Source organism: Pogoniulus pusillus, chromosome 40 (assembly GCF_015220805.1).
Source record: "Pogoniulus pusillus isolate bPogPus1 chromosome 40, bPogPus1.pri, whole genome shotgun sequence".
Classification (NCBI taxonomy): Eukaryota; Metazoa; Chordata; class Aves; order Piciformes; family Lybiidae; genus Pogoniulus; species Pogoniulus pusillus.
The window spans coordinates 4304459-4320614 of NC_087303.1; the positions used below are offsets into that span (position 1 = coordinate 4304459).

The 16156-nt window shown below is 49.3% G+C and overlaps 1 protein-coding gene across 10 annotated transcripts in view; it reads right to left on the reverse strand.

The window, feature by feature from the left end:
• The window catches only part of TANC2 (tetratricopeptide repeat, ankyrin repeat and coiled-coil containing 2), a 327280-nt gene that overhangs the window by 277532 nt on the left and 33592 nt on the right, over positions 1 to 16156 (reverse strand). For all 10 annotated transcript variants that reach the window (XM_064174070.1, XM_064174071.1, XM_064174069.1 and 7 more), the window contains exon 2: positions 4792 to 4854. The gene's annotated coding sequence lies outside the window, so the exon portion shown is untranslated. The remainder of the gene's footprint in view (positions 1 to 4791; positions 4855 to 16156) is intronic.

The following is a 16156-nucleotide window of genomic DNA, read 5'->3' on the forward strand; positions in this document are numbered from 1 at the left end:
CTTGTTTAAAACAACTGACAGCTTCCCAAAGCTAATTACCAGGAGATGAAAGAAACTGGAAACTGAAAAGACACAGCACAACCTGAGTGAGGCTCCAAGCATTCACTCCAGGTAGAACACACTGCACACACAAATCTGTTCATAGAGTCATAAAATGCTTTGGGTTGGAAGGGACTTAAGGGTCATTTAATTCCAAGCCCTCTGTCATGGGCAGGGACACCTCCCACTAGCCCAGGTTGCTCAAGACCTCATCCAGCTTGGCCTTGGAACACCTTCAGGGAAGGGGCAGCCACAGTCTCCCTGGGCAGCATATTCCAGCATCTCAGCACCCTCACTGGAAAGAATTCCCTCCTTATTTCCAGCCTAAATCTCCCCTCCTCAAGCTTCAATCCATTGCCTCTCATCCTGTCACTACAGTCCCTCATAAGCAGTCCCTCTGCAGCCCTCCTGTAGTCCCCTTCAGGTACTGGAAGGCTGCTCTAAGGTCTCCCCAGAGTCTTCTCCCAGCCTCTCCTCTTCAGGGAGGTTCTCCCACCTCCTAATCACCTTTATGGCCTCTGGACTTGCTCCAACAACTCCACGTCCTCCTTATACGGGGGGCAGCAGAACTGGAGACAGTGCTGCAGGTAGGTTCACAGCAGAGGGGCACAATCTCCTCCCTGTGCTGCTGCTGTCCCTGCTTTGGATGCAGCCAGCACACAGCTGGCTCTGGGCTGCCAGCAACCAATGCTGGCTCATGGTGAGTTTGGCACCAACTGACACCCCCAAGTCCTTCACCCCAAGGCTGCTCTGTAGGTATTCACTCTGAGCAGCTGCAAGACCGAAGAAGACTGAGGAGGCTCAGGGGTGACCTCACTGCTGTCTACAACTACCTGAAGGGAGGTTGTAGCCAGGTGGGGGTTGGTCTCTTCTGCCAGGCAAGCAGCAACAGAACAGGGGGACACAGTCTCAAGTTGTGCCAGGGCAGGTTGAGGCTGGATGTTAGGAGGAAGTTGTTGGCAGAGAGAGTGATTGGCATTGGAATGGGCTGCCCAGGGAGGTGGTGGAGTTGCTGTGCCTGGAGGTGTTCAAGCAAAGCCTGGATGAAGCACTTAGTGCCATGGTCTGGTTGACTGGACAGAGCTGGGTGCTAGGTTGGACTGGCTGAGCTTGGAGGTCTCTTCCAACCTGCTTGATTCTATGATTCCCATGCTCCTCAAATAAATTATTCATCGAGTTTAGCCTACAGCCTTATTTAAATTGCCCTGAAATTCAAGAGGATGCTTTGAGACAACCTGGTGATGAGGCCCAGCAGTCCAGAAGCATCCAGTCCAGCAGAGCACCAGCGCACACAGGGAGGCTGCCCTGTCACATGTCACAACTGGTAACTGTCAGGACATGTCAGAAACTGCACAGACTTCATGGCAATCAAATGCATTCAGCTCTTTGCCTCACCTAACAACTCTGACTCACAACAGGAGTGTGAATAACCAATTACCACAACTCTGAAGTCAAAGGAAATGGAGATTTTACAGGCTTGGTCCAGGCACAAAAGGAGCAGAATTTAGAGATGAAATATTTCCAGGAGCTCAGGACTGAAAAGCAGCACTGCTGTAACCTAGCACAAATGCTAAGGACTGCTACAGTGTTTTGGAAAAATGCAAACAACCCCAAAAAACAGGAATTACAGGGACTAAACCCTACTAACTGCAGGGTCTTCAGCACTTAAGAGTGTATCCAAGTTCTCCAAACTAATAAGCTTTAAAGCAACTGAACAGCAAAAAGAAACAAAAATCATCTTCTGGGCCCTCACAAAAGCCTGAGCAGTAATGGTCAGGATGGGGAGGCTTGATGTGAAGGGTCACCTGCCCATGCCCTCTAAGCTCTCCTCATCCAAATATCTGGGAGACTCTTAAGGGTCACAGAACAATTCAGGTTGGAAAGGACCTTAAAGATGGGCCAGATCCAACACCTCTGCCACAGACAGGCAGGGACACCTCCCTCTCCAGACCAGGCTGCTCAAGGCCTCATCCAACCTGGCCTCAAACACCTCCACAACCTCCCTGAGTGACCTGTTTCTGTGTCTCCCCACCCTCACTGGAAAGAATTTTCTCCTTATTTCCAGCCTAAATCTCCCCTCCTCAAGCTTCAATTCATTGTCTCTCATCCTGTCACTACAGTCCCTCATAAGCAGTCCCTTTGCAGCCCTCCTGTAGTCCCTTTCAGGTACTGGAAGGCTGCTCTAAGGTCTCCCCAGAGCCTTCTCCCAGCCTCTCCTCTTCAGGGAGGTTCTCCCACCTCCTAATCACCTTTGTGGCCTCTGGACTGGCTCCAACAGCTCCACATCTTCCTTATACTGGGGGCAGCAGAACTGGAGACAGTGCTGCAGGTAGGGCCTCAGCAGAGGGGCAAAATCCTCTCCCTGGGCTCCTCAGCCTGTCCTCACAGCAGAGGTGCTGCAGCCCTGGCATCATCCTTGTGGCCCTCCTCTTATTATGGGAAACCACAAAACTTACTCTGAGGAACAGCTCATTCTGGTACTGTGCTTGGAAAAGAGCACTGCCAGGGGGCTGATCAGCCTGGCAACAGTGCCAGGCTGGAGCAGCTATTTGCTTCTGGAGCTGTGAGGCAGCAGATGGACCCCACCAGAAAGGTGCAGTTCTCCACCATTCAGCACACTGTGTAGGTTTGAGTTCCCTCTCCTCCACTAACAGGAGACATTTGGTAGAACATTCTGGCTGGAACAGTCATACTTCTGGTAAGAAGGATGAAGAATAAAATCACAACTGCTAAGAGAGAGACACCACTGACAGCCAGCTCATGATTCACTCTGAAGCCAGCTGACCTTCCCATTCTCAATCAGCAGCCATTCAGCCAGGATAAGCCTGCTCATCACACACTACTAACTCACTGCTTTGCAACCTTGGTGGTCAAGGTTTGAATTCATTACTCTGGGGAGAACAAAATCCCTCCAACAACACTTTGAATGCTGCTATGTAACACCAGAAAAATCGAAATAGCTGCTTCAAGACCTTCTTGTGGCCTTCCAGTATCTGAAGGAGGCCTACAAGAAAGCTGGGGAGGGACTTCTGAGGATGTCAGGGGGCGACAGGACTGGGGGGAATGGAGCAAAGCTGGAAATGGGGAGATTCAGATTGGCTGCTAGGAAGAAGTTCTTCAGCATGAGGGTGGTGAGACACTGGCACAGGTTGCCCAAAGAGGTGGTAGAAACCTCATTCCTGGATGTTTTTAAGGCCAGGCTGGATGTGGCTCTGAGCAACCTGATCCAATGTGAGGTGCCCTGGCTCATGGCAAGGGGATTAGAGCTGAATGATCCCTGAGGTCCCTTCCAGCCCTGACAATTCAGTGATTCTGTAAAATGAGACCAGAAATACCACTGGCAGAATGCAATCACTCACTAGAAGAAAGCCAAAAGTCAGAACCAGTTCTCTCTTTAACATGGAGATGTGGTGACACTGAAATGAAGACTGAATTTTGAACAGAGCCTCATTGTTTTGCATAACCTGGTTTCTAATTCTAGATTAGTGATACAGACCCAATTTAGGAGGGACACATGGTCCCCATACACCATGTCAACTGTGCTGCCTCAGAGAAATGCTAAGGAGAAGGCAGGAATTGCCATCACCTCACCTTCAGAAATTCAGCTTCAGTGGCTTTACTGTCTTCTCTGTTGCCCAAAACAGCTAAAATTACTGCTTTGACTTAAAATTTTATTAGCAGCTGAGTGGGTCCAGAAGAGGTCACAAAGATGATCAAAGGGCTGGAGCTCCTCTCCTCCTCTTCTCAGAAGAGAAGGCTCTGGGGAGACCTTAAAGCAGCCTTCTAGTACCTGAAGGGGGCTACAGCAGAGCTAGGGAGGGACCTTTGACAAGGGATTGTAGCGATAGAGCAAGAGGGAATGGATTGAAGCTTGAGTAGGGCAAATTTAGACTGGAGATAAGGAAGAAATTCTTAACAGTGAGGGTGGTGAGACACTGGAACAGGCTGCCCAGGGAGGCTTTGGCTGCCCCCTGCCTGGAGGTGTTATAAGGCCAGGTTGGACGAGGCCTTGAGCAACCTGGTCTAAAGTGGGAGGTGTCCCTGACCATAGCAGGGGGACTGGAACTGAATGATCTTGTAGAAAGTCCCTCTCCAGCTCTCCTGCTACCAGAAGGCTGCTCTAAGGTCTCCCTGGAGTCTTCTCCTCTCCAGGCTGAACAGCCCCAGCTCTCCCAGCCTGCCCCCACAGGAGAGGCTCTCCAGCCCTCTGACCATCTTCATGGCCTCCTCTAGACCCTCCCCATCCTTCTTCTGCCTGGGGGACAATCCTCTCCCTGTGCAGCTGCTCTCCCTGCTCTGGATGCAGCCAGCACACAGCTGCCTGCTGGGCTGCCATCAACCACTGCCAGCTCATGGTGAGTTTGTCACCAACTGACACCACCAAGTCCTTCTCCTCAAGGCTGCTCTCGAGCCACTCCTCTCCCAGCCTGTATCTGACCCAGGTGTTGGATCTTGCATTGGCCACCTGTTTCCCTGTGGATCACCTCCAACAGGAAAAGACAGAGCATGATCAAGCTGGTCAAAGAGGTGAAAGCTGCTACACCTTCTTCTCTAGGTACAGCAACCAGGAGGTGAAAAATTGATACAGGAATTGATGCAGCCCATGCTCCATGTTCTAATTCTGGGTGATCAAAGATTAACAAAGAAACAACATAGGACAAGTTCCATTCTATTTAAACAAGTAAATAACTGCTACAGACAAAATGTGGAATTGGGACAGAGGGAAAAAAATAAAATCAGAACTTCTCCTACCTTGGTAACTTTAGACAAGTCAAAGCTCTAGTAAAAAGTGTCTTCCTCCATTCACTGCAAGTTCTGAAAGACACAAAAACACAACAGAATTCAGTTGGATCTTCTCAGTACACTGCTGTGTCCTGTGCTGTCCAGCTGCATGCCCAGAACTGTAATCATCTCACCTCAGGAACAGACTCAGGATGTTCTGCACAGCTATCAGACAGCCCCCAGTCTCCAGCAGCACAAAGAAGTTCATGTTCATAGAATCACAGAATCAAGCAGGTTGGAAGAGAGCTCCAAGCTCAGCCAGCCCAACCTAGCACTCAGCCCTGCCCAACCAATCAGACCATGGCACTAAGTGCCCCAGCCAGGCTTGGCTGCAACACCTCCAGGCACAGAGACTCCACCACCTCCACCAACCCCACCTGGCTACAGCCTCCCTGCAGGCAGCTGCAGGCAGCAATGAGCTCTGCCCTGAGCCTCCCCTTCTGCAGTCTGCACCCCCCCAGCTCCCTCAGCCTCTCCTCACAGGGCTGTGCTCCAGGCCCCTCCCCAGCCTTGCTGCCCTTCTCTCAACACCTTCCAGCACCTCAGCATCTCTCCTGAATTAAGGAGCCCAGAACTGGACACAGTACTCAAGGCATGGCCTGAGCAGTGCTGAGCACAAGGGAAGAATAATCTCCCTTCTCATGATTCTAAATCACAGACTCACAGAATATGAAGGGTTGGAAGGGAGCTGGAGAGATGCAGTCCAACCCCCCCTGCCAAAGCAGGATTGTTTGAACAGTGTTGAGGAGGAAGAGGCAGATGGGAGAAGAAGAAAAGCAGCTAACACTTTCCCCTGACACATACAGGACATGATTTAAAAGGTAATATGTCACTCCCAAATATTTGCCTTCAACCTGGCAAGCTCTCCTGCTAAAACCCTGCAACCTCTCCTCAGTGTTTCTTTAAACCCCAATCCTTGCATAAACTCAACCCCCATGAAGGGATTCCACACTAAATCAAGAGCTCAGTTCTCAGCCCTTTTGCTCTGTCATCACATACTCCTAAACAAGCTCATCAAGCAAGAGCCAGGAGAAAGCTCTCTTGCCACTTACTGAAAGAGACCAGAGCACCTATTTTAGAACCAAGCATGTTGTGTGTGTGCTGATCACACTGTGCCAAGGCTTTACCAATCCATTTGTCCAGAAATCTCACTTGAGAACTTGCAAGTGGAAGGAAATGCAGACACATCCCAGTCGTCAGCAAACACAACAGAAAACAAAGCAAAGCTGTGATCACCTCAAATTGAGGACTTCCAAGCCAAGCAGAACAACATTCCACCAGTTCAGGAGGGTTTTTCCCTCTGCTGCAAGAGGACAGTGAAAAGTAATGGATAGCTTAACTCCTAATTCACACTGCTCTCCAGAACCTGAAGAGAAACTGCTTGGATAGCCTTGGATGAATAATTTTGTACATAAAACTGTAAGACATTCCATAAATTCATGAAGCAATCCTGTCTTGTTTCTCAGGGTTGCCAATTACCTCCCTGCTTGCCATTTTTCACTCCTGTGGCAAAAAAAAACATAACTGAAAAGCTGGTAAGCAGCAGCCAGCACTCACCAGGGCCAGCCAAGCATGGACAGCATGCAAATGCAGCTCTCAACCCTCCACACTACAAGTGATGCTTGTTCTAGCATGCAGGCAGGAGCTGCTGAGCTGATGTCTCCCTGACCTTCTGCTCAGGCACAGCTGAAACCTTGACTCTGCACCACAGGCTGCCGTACATCACTCTGCAAGATGACATCCCTTCTTCCAGCCCTCTTGCTGGGCTCTGCAAGCTTCTGCTTGCACACTGAATTATGCAACTGCCCAAGCATTTCCAGGCTGCAGCAACTACACTGTTATAAAGACCCTGCTCAAAACCTCTCAAGGAGTGTCCAAGCACACATGGCAAAAAGGCCACCCTCGTGGAACTTCTCTTAGCTGAGCCCAGATGGAAACCAAACCCAAACATGTTCAGGTCAACAGAGATTTTTGTGAGGCATTACTTCACCAAGAATAAATTACTTAGGTTCCAAAGGAACAGAAGAAAGGATCTTAAAACCTTTCCTTGGCATTCCCCACAGTTCTTCTAACTGGTGGAACAGAAGGTACTTGCAAACGCCTCCAGCACCTGATTGAGGACAGAGAAATCATGTCCTGCCAAAACATCAGTGTTACATGCTCTGGAGCTCTGGAAACACATAGGAAGTTTTGGAATAGACTGGCAGTGGTTGGAAGGGACCTCTGGAGATCACCTAGTTCAATCTCTTTGTCAAAGCAGGGTCACCTAGGGCAGGTCACTGCATTCAGGTGGGTTCTGAATGACTCCAGAGGAAAGGACTCCATTGCCTCTCTGGGCAGCCTGCTCCAGGGCTCAGGCACCCTCACAGCAAAAAAGTTTCTCCTCGTGTTTAAGTGACACCTCCTGTGCTCCAGCTTGCACCCACAGCCCCTAGTCCTGCCACAGTGACAACAGCCTGGCCCTTCTTGCCCTTGCCCTTTACCTCTTGCTGAGCACTGAGAAGATTCCCTCTCAGGCTGCTCTTCCCTAGGCTAAACAGCCCCAGGGCTCTCAGCCCACATGTTCCAGTCCCTTTATCATCCTTGCAGCCTCTGTTGGACAGTCTCCAGCAGATCTCTGTCTCTCTTGAACTGAGAAGCCCAGCACTGGGCACAATACTCCTGATGTGGTCTCACCAGGGCAGAGCAGAAGGGCAGGAAAACCTCCCTGGACCTGCAGAATAACCAAAGATGTCTCCTTTTGAAAGTTTCCATTTGCTGCCATCTATCCTCTTAACCCATCTCTCTTAACACAGCCTGGAAAGCAAGGAGTGGAACATGGCTTGTGCAGAGCGAGCTGGGGGTGAGTGCTGAGGGCTTTGCATCTGCATTCAGAGAGCACATCTGATGAATCCACCCTGCACCAAGCTTCTCAACAGCAGAGCTTTCATTTGCTGGTGTTATTGCATTAGAAATCTTCCTGTGAATGCAGCAGATATTAGTGGGCTGTCAATAAAAATTGAATGTCATTAAAGTGCTTTTATTCCTTAAATGCCTTTAACCCCCTAATTATATTTGCAAATCCCACTCTTTAACTGCAGCAAAGTTAGACATCCTGACATGCTGTATCACAACAAAGAGATTTCAAGACTGAAACACAAACAGTTGAGGGGCAGGGGGTGGGGAGCTGGAAATCAATTCTAGAGTTATTCCATCTTAATTAAACACGTAAATCACAACTATGGAGTGTTCCAATAAGAAGCAAGACACAGTTGGGATTCCTCCACTCATTCAAAGAGTTTCTTGGTGTCAAACCTGCACTGTGATATAGCAGCAAGCAATCATTTTTCATTCTCACTCCATTTGTATCAGGATGTTTTTTCCAAGCCAGTTCTCCTCCGTTAGGCAGAGAGAAGGCAAAACTCCTACTTCTTAACTCTTCCTCATCTTCACAACCAATACAAGTAACTGTTGTTTGCTCTCTCTGCTCCCCACAAGCAACACAGAATCAAGCAGGTTGGAAGAGAGCTCCAAGCTCAGCCAGCCCAACCTAGCATCCAGCCCTGCCCAACCAACCAGACCATGGCACTAAGTGCCCCAGCCAGGCTTGGCTTCAACACCTCCAGCCACAGAGATTCCACCACCTCCCTGGGCAGCCCATTCCAATGCCAATCACTCTCTCTGACAACAACTTCCTAACAACATCCAGCCTCAACCTGCCCTGCCACAGTTTGAGGCTGTGTCCTCTTTTTCTGCCACTGGTTGCCTGGCAGAAGAGATCAACCCCAGCTGGCTACAGCCTCCCTGCAGGCAGCTGCAGGCAGCAATGAGCTCTGCCCTGAGCCTCCCCTTCTGCAGGCTGCACCCCCCCAGCTCCCTCAGCCTCTCCTCCCATCAGGAGCCACTCCCTTCATACAGCTTTTGAGAGTTCTCTGCATTTCACAGAATGGCTTAGCTTGGAAGGGACCTTAAACATCATCTACTCCAACCTCCCTGCCAGGGTCATGGGCATCTCTTACCTAGACTTGGATTTGGGACCTTTAGACTGATCCAGACAATTTCTGAATGAACACCCCACGGCCAAAGCTGCTCACACTGCAGTGAACTGAAGGCCATTACATAACTTCCACAATCACAAAACAAAGAAATGCTGTTAAAAAGTCAAAGTTCATAATAATGCCACAAAGCCAAGCAAGCAACGAGCGGAGGAAGACTAGAATTAAGGTCTGGTATGCTCAGTACATGAGGCAGTGAAGGAACTCAGGCACAAAGCTGTCAGTCTGCAGCCTTGCAGCCCTGAATAACTACCTGTGGAGGTAGTGACTGTGTTCTTTTCAAAGAATTCATACAGTGGTTTGGTTGGAAAGGACCTTGAAGATCATCCAGTTCCAACCTCCTCTGCCACAGGCAGGCAGGGACACCTCCCACCAAAGCCTCATCCAACTTGGCCTTGAACATCTCCCTGGGCAATCTGATCCAGGGTCTCACCACTCTCACTGTCACGAATCTCTTCCTAGTCTGCAGTTTAAATCTGCCCTTCTCGAGCTTAAATCCATTCCCTCTTGTCCTATCACTACCAAAAAACCTCATTTTATTAATAGTACTGCAGAAGAACTTTTACAAACCAACCGAAGTAAACCAGCGAGAGGCAGCACACTCCACACCTCCAACACCCTTCACACTCAGCTTCAAATGGCTGCTCAAAGAGCTTTTCTCACCTCTTGTTGGAGACAGAAGAATGGTCAGAAGGCAAATTCAGCTTCTGAATATGCACACCCTGGTGCTTAAGTGCACCAAAAGGATGAAAGGCAGCTCAAGAAGGACTTCTGATTACCCTAAGAACTACTGAAACAGGTCAGAAGAACAGTTTATGACCAACCTCGAGTACTAGCAATGCTTTTAGCTGATGGAGCTGATCACCCTCCTGCTGTTCTAACCCAGCAGACAAATACCTACAGAAGGAACAAATCCTCCAAGGTAGAGCAACACAAGTTCCAGCTGCAGTGTTTTCCTGTCAAGCCAAAATCCATGCCAGAAAAAGGGCTTAAAGCTTTAAGCAGCAAAGCAGAAACCCTGCCCTCCATAGCCACTTGAGCGCAGCTGGAAAGAGGTGTGGGCATGAAGCGATAGCAGCAGGTCTGCTTTCACAGCAACAACTTTGCTAAGGCTGGTGAGGCATCTTGAGATGCAAAACCACCATCCTGTATCTGAAAACATTTACCATCAGTGCAGAGCACAGTCCCAGGCAGAGGGATGGAACAGAGTGAGTTTTGATTCATCCTAGAGCGAACAAAGCCAGCTTTTGTTCCTCCTCATCTAAGCAAGCAGACGCCGCATCTGAGCAAGTCAAAACTGACAGCACTTTGGTGAAGTGAATTGAATCTGAAGCCTCTAAACCAAACCCAGTCTGGGTCACATGGACCCTGATGCCAACAGCTGAATTCTATTTTCCCAGGGAAATTAACAACTTGCTCCTACTTTTATCAACAGAAGATTAATACACAGACATGAAACACAATGCCCATCTGTCTCTGAAAACCATGCACTACACCAGTGAGCAGAACATGCTGCTCAACCAGTCCTGCTGGAAAGAAAAACTCCCTGCCATGGTCTCATGAATAAGGATTTCCATCTTTACAGGAGCTTATTTCTCTAGTTTTGGCTGTCAGTTGCACCAGCTGGTATTCATCTGATAAATGGAGGGAGCTTGGATGGGATTCTAAAATCAGCTCAAGTCACAGTTTCAGTTCTTTACGCAGACATATATGTTGGAGACTAAATGCATAGCACCAAAAGGAGTCTGGGTTCCCATTCTAGCTCAGTCTCTTTCTAAGCAAAGTTTGGGGTTTCATGAGAAGTTCTCCAAGGAACAGTCATAGAAACATAGAATCAACCAGGTTGGAAGAGACCTCCAAGCTCATCCAGTCCAACCTAGCACCCAGCCCTAGCCAATCAACCAGACCATGGCACTAAGTGCCTCAGCCAGGCTTTGCTTCAACACCTCCAGGGACGGTGCCTCCACCACCTCCCTGGGCAGCCCATTCCAATGCCAATCACTCTCTGTGCCAACAACTTCCTCCTAACATCCAGCCTATACTTCCCCTGGCACAACTTGAGACTGTGTCCCCTTGTTCTATTGCTGGTTGCCTGGCAGAAGAGGCCACCCCCCACCTGGCTACAATGTCCCTTCAGGTAGTTGTAGACAGCAATGAGCTCTGCCCTGAGCCTCCTCTTCTCCAGGCTAAACACCCCCAGCTCCCTCAGCCTCTCCTCATAGGGTTTGTGCTCCAGGCCCCTCACCAGCTTTGTCACCCTTCTCTGGACACCTTCCAGCACCTCAACATCTCTCTTGAATTGAGGAGCCCAGAACTGGACACAGCACTCAAGGTGTGGCCTGACCAGTGCTGAGCACAGGGGAAGAAGAACCTCCCTTGTCCTACTGGCCACACTGTTCCTGATGCAGGCCAGGATGCCATTGGCTCTCTTGGCCACCTGGGCACTGCTGCCTCATCTTCAGCTTACTATCTATCAGTACCCCCAGGTCCCTTTCCTTCTGGCTGCTTTCCAGCCACTCTGTCCCCAGCCTGTAGAGCTGCTTGGGGTTGTTGTCATGTGCCCTTCTAGCCAAGAAGACCAATGATATCCTAGGGTGCATCAACAAACATGTGTCCAGCAGGTCTAGGGAGGCTCTCCCCTCCCTCTCCTCTGCCCTGCTGAGGCCACATCTGCAATACTGTGTCCAGCTGGGGATGCCCAGTTCAAAAGAAACACAGATCTGCTGGAGAGGGTCTGACAGTGAGCTACGAGGATGCTGAAGGGACTGGAACATTTCTGCTGTGAATCAAGGCTGAGAGCCCTGGGGCTGTTTAGTCTGGAGAAGAGAAGGCTGAGAGGGGATCTGATCAGTGTCTATAAATAGCTGAGGGGTGGGGGTCAGGGTGAAGGTGCCAGGCTCGTTTTGGTAGTGCCCAGTGACAAGACAAGGAACAAGGGGTACAAGCAGGAACACAGGAGGTTCCACCTCAACACAAGAACAAACTTCTTTGGTATGAGTGTGCTGGAGGCCTAGAGCAGGCTGCCCAGAGAGGCTGTGGAGTCTCCTTCTCTGGAGACTTTCAAAACCCACCTGGATGCATTCCTGTGTGGCCTGCCCTGGGTGAGGGGCAGAGGGGTTGGACCACCTCTGGAGGTCCCTTCCAACCTCTAATGTTCTGTGATTGTAGGTTGGGTGTGTTCTGCCAAACCAAAGATCAGGAAAGTGCCAGTATTCAGTATTCTTTCTCATGTAACTTACATGGCTGACCTAACTTTATTAGGGACTCATCTGGAAAACAAGTCCCAGGCTTCCATCTTGATAGACTTCGTCTGCTCAACCCCTTAACCTTCAATTAAAAGCAAGATTTGAATCATATGAATCACCATAGAATGGCTCAGGTTGGAAGGGACCTCTTGGAGATCATCTACTCTGATCTCCCTGCCACCACCAGGGACACCTCTTAACTAGACTTATCTGCTTAAGGCTTCATCCAGCCTGGCCATGAACACCTGCAGGGAGGAGACAACCACAGCCTCTCTGAGCAACCTGTTGTTGAGTCTCACCACCACTTCTTCCTAAGATCCAGTCTAAACCTACTCTGCCTCAGCTTCAAACCATTCCCCCTTGTCCTGTTGCTGGACACCTTCATCAAAAGTCCCTCTGCAGCATTCCTGTAGCTCCCTTCAGGTATTGGAAGGTCCTGCCAAAGTCTTCTCTTCTCCAGGCTGAACAGCCCCAGCTCCTTCAGCCTGCATGCTACCATCCATCCTTACTACAGTTAGGAGTCATTCCACAGGAACTTGCACCATTGAGAAACCAGGAGTGCCACAAATAAACCCATGCAACATAACACTTCACTCCATAATTAGCTCCAGCTTGGCTGATTTTCAGCACTATTAAGCAAACATCCATTCCACCATATTCTAAGCTGGCAACAGTTTCTTCACAGTCCAAGTAACTATGGGAAAGCATCCAGACATCAAGGGAATTATTGGGGGGGGGGGGGAAAGGCAGCTAGAAAACTGTCCATGCTTTAAATTAAGATTTTTCTGCTCACTCCATGTGCCTAAAAGAACCCCCAAACAACAACAACAAAACAATCACACACAACATGCACCCTGTGTGCTAAATATGGATCACAGAATGGTTGGAAGGGCCTCCAAAGGTCATCCAGTCCAACTCTCCTGCAGTCTGCAGGGACATTCTCCACTAGAACAGGTTGCCCAGAGCCTTCTCAAGCCTGACCTTGACTACATGCAGGGATGGGGCCTCAACCACCTCCCTGGGCAACCTGTTGCAATGTTCCACCACCCTCATGGGATATTCTCAACATCCAATCTAAATCTGCTCTTCTCTCAATTCAAACCATTGCCCCTTGTCCTATCACTGCAGGCCTCTGGAAACAGTCCCTCTGCAGCCTTCTTGTAGACTCTCTCAGGTACTGGAAGGCAGCTCTAAGGTCCCTCCAGAGCCATCTCTTCTCCAGGCTTAACAACCCCAGCTCCCTCAGCCTGTCCTCCTAGGAGAGGTAGTTCCAGCCCCCTGAGCGATCTTAACAACTCAGACTTCTGATTTTATATGAAATTCATAATGAGCTTCCATTTGCTCTCCTTCTTAACACACAAATAGTTCCAAAGCTGTTAATGAAGTATCCCATTTTTTTTTCCAGCATCTTAATCATGTTTATCAACATTCACAAACTGATCTCCCAGCACAGCGATTTGGGGGGCAGGAGCTGTCATTGTTTGGCTGTTACAATGAGCAGTGCTACAAAGCCCTCACCTTTCTAATGCCTTCAGACACTAATTACCAGGAGCTATTTAATGACATTAACTACAACCTGTTTGTTCACCCTCTCTGCTCTATCTACTGGCTGTCATTATTTATTAACCAGCTGGTTGGAGTATTGCACTCGCAATCCACATGCCAACGTGACCATAAAGTGATTGGCTCTGTTTAGTATGCACCAAGCAATTATTCTCCTTCCAGAGGAGCTCAAGGTTAGGAGATTTGCTGGAATTCTCTGACATTTCAGGAGATTCATAGAAGCATAAAATGGATTGGGTTGGAACTTAAAGATCCAAACCCCCTGCCGTGGGCAGGGACACCTCTCACTAGCCCAGGTTGCTCAAGGTCCCAGCCTTGAACACCTGCAGGGGAAGGGCATCCATAAGCCCTCCCAGGGCAATCTGTGCCAGGGTCTCACCACTCTCAATGGAAAGAATTTCTTCCTAATCTCCAGTCTAAATCTGCCCTCCTCAAGATTTAATCCATTCCCCCTTGTCCTGTCCCTACAAGTCCTTGTAAAAAGCCCCTCCCCAGCTCTCCTATAGCCCCTTCAGGTACTGGGAGGCTGCTCTAAGGTCACCCTAGTACCTTCTTCTCTCCTGACTGAACAACTTCAACTCTATCAACCTGTTCTCAAAGATCATTCTCCATCACACCAGCAGATGTGGCTGATAAGGGTCTGCCTGACCCACCTGGAGCTACAATTCAGCAGAGAAGGGACACGAGGGAGCTGTCACCATAATGCACAGACCCAGCTGCAAGCCCCTGCGCTATGAGCAAGTGCCACGGAACACCCGAGTCAGGAAACAGATAACTGCAGGAAATCACAGCAATAAAGCCTGGAGGAGGCATCTGGGGGCTTGGGTTTTTTAAGTAGAAGTATTACACGCAAGCAGCTTGAATATTGTATTTGAATTCATTCGGGCTTATATTGCCAGAGGATAGAATTCTCTGCAGTTGAATGAAGCCAAAGCAATGTCCTAGTGACAGTGCTCTTAGCGAGAGGAACGTGTGCCTGTACAACACAGTCTCAAGTTGTGCCAGGGTAGGTATAGGCTGGATATTAGGAAGAAGTTCTTCACAGAGAGAGTGATTTCCCATTGGAATGGGCTGCCCAGGGAGGTGGTGGAGGCACCGTCCCTGGGGGTCTTCAGGAAGGGACTGGATGGGGCACTTAGTGCCATGGTCTGGTTGACTGGCTAGGGCTGGGTGCTAGGTTGGACTGGATGATCTTGGAGGTCTCTTCCAACCTGCTTGATTCTATGATTCTATGACTCTAATACAACCAACTACTCACACAGCTGGGAGAGTCACAGCTCTGACCCAAACACCACTTCTCATCAAAACTACTCAGCTTCCATGCACAAAAACGACCTGGGCTTTGGCTTAAAACAACAAAGATGGAAGGCAAAGGCAAACATACCTTGGAAATTACAAAGGATTTGTCATAGAATCAATTGGAAAAGATCTCCAAGATCAGCAGGTCCAACCACTGATGTAACACTGCCATGGCCACTAAGACACATCCCAAAGTGCTATGTCCACACATTTCCTGAACATCTCTGGGGATGGGGACTCCACCATCTCCTTGGGCAGCTTGTTCCAATCCCTGACCATTCTTTCAGCAAAGAAGTTTTTCCTCATCTCCAACCTAAACCTCCCCTGGCACAATTTCAGGCCATTTCCTCCCCTTCCATCACCTGATTCTAGGGAGAAGAGACCAATCCCACCTCATGGCAACCTCCTCTCAGGGAGCTGCATAGAGCAATGAGGTCTCCACTCAGCCTCCTTCTCTCCACACTAAATGCCCTCAGTTCCCCCAGCTGCTCCTCCCCAGCCCTGTTCCCCAGACCCTTCACCAGATTCACTGTCCTTTTCTGGACACAATTCAGCACCTCAATGTCCTTCCTGCAGTCAGAGGTCCAAGCCTGAACCCACTATTTGAGGCAAAGCCAAACTTAACCAGCAACAGAACAAGGGGACATGGTCTCAAGTTGTGCCAGGGAAGGGTCAGGCTGGATGTTAGGAGGAAGTTGTTGTCAGGGAGAGTGATTGGCATTGGAATGGGCTGCCCAGGGAGGTGGTGGAGTCACCATCCCTGGAAGTGTTCAAGCCAAGCCTGGCTGGGGCACTTAGTGCCATGGTCTGGTTGATTGGCCAGGGCTGGGTGCTAGGTTGGGCTGGATGAGCTTGGAGCTCTCTTCCAACCTGGCTGATTCTATGCTTAACAGCATTTTTTTCTGTCTCAAGCTTCATCTAGAAGCTCTACAGAGTGCATGCTAGCCTGCCAGTGAAATACAGCACAGCAAAGGGGATCTCAGTGTTGTTCCACTTCACTTTCTTCCTTTTCTTTCCCCATAGCTGGCATCTCTTTTTTCTTTTGTTAACTATATTCCATGCAGGAAAACTGTGACTTAGCAGAAGTGGATATTCCACTTAAAGACACTTCTTCAGACCTTCCAACAGGAGAACACACACATGAGTAAGGACCTGAAGGAAAGGGCATGTTTATATTTCTTTTATCTTTTATGA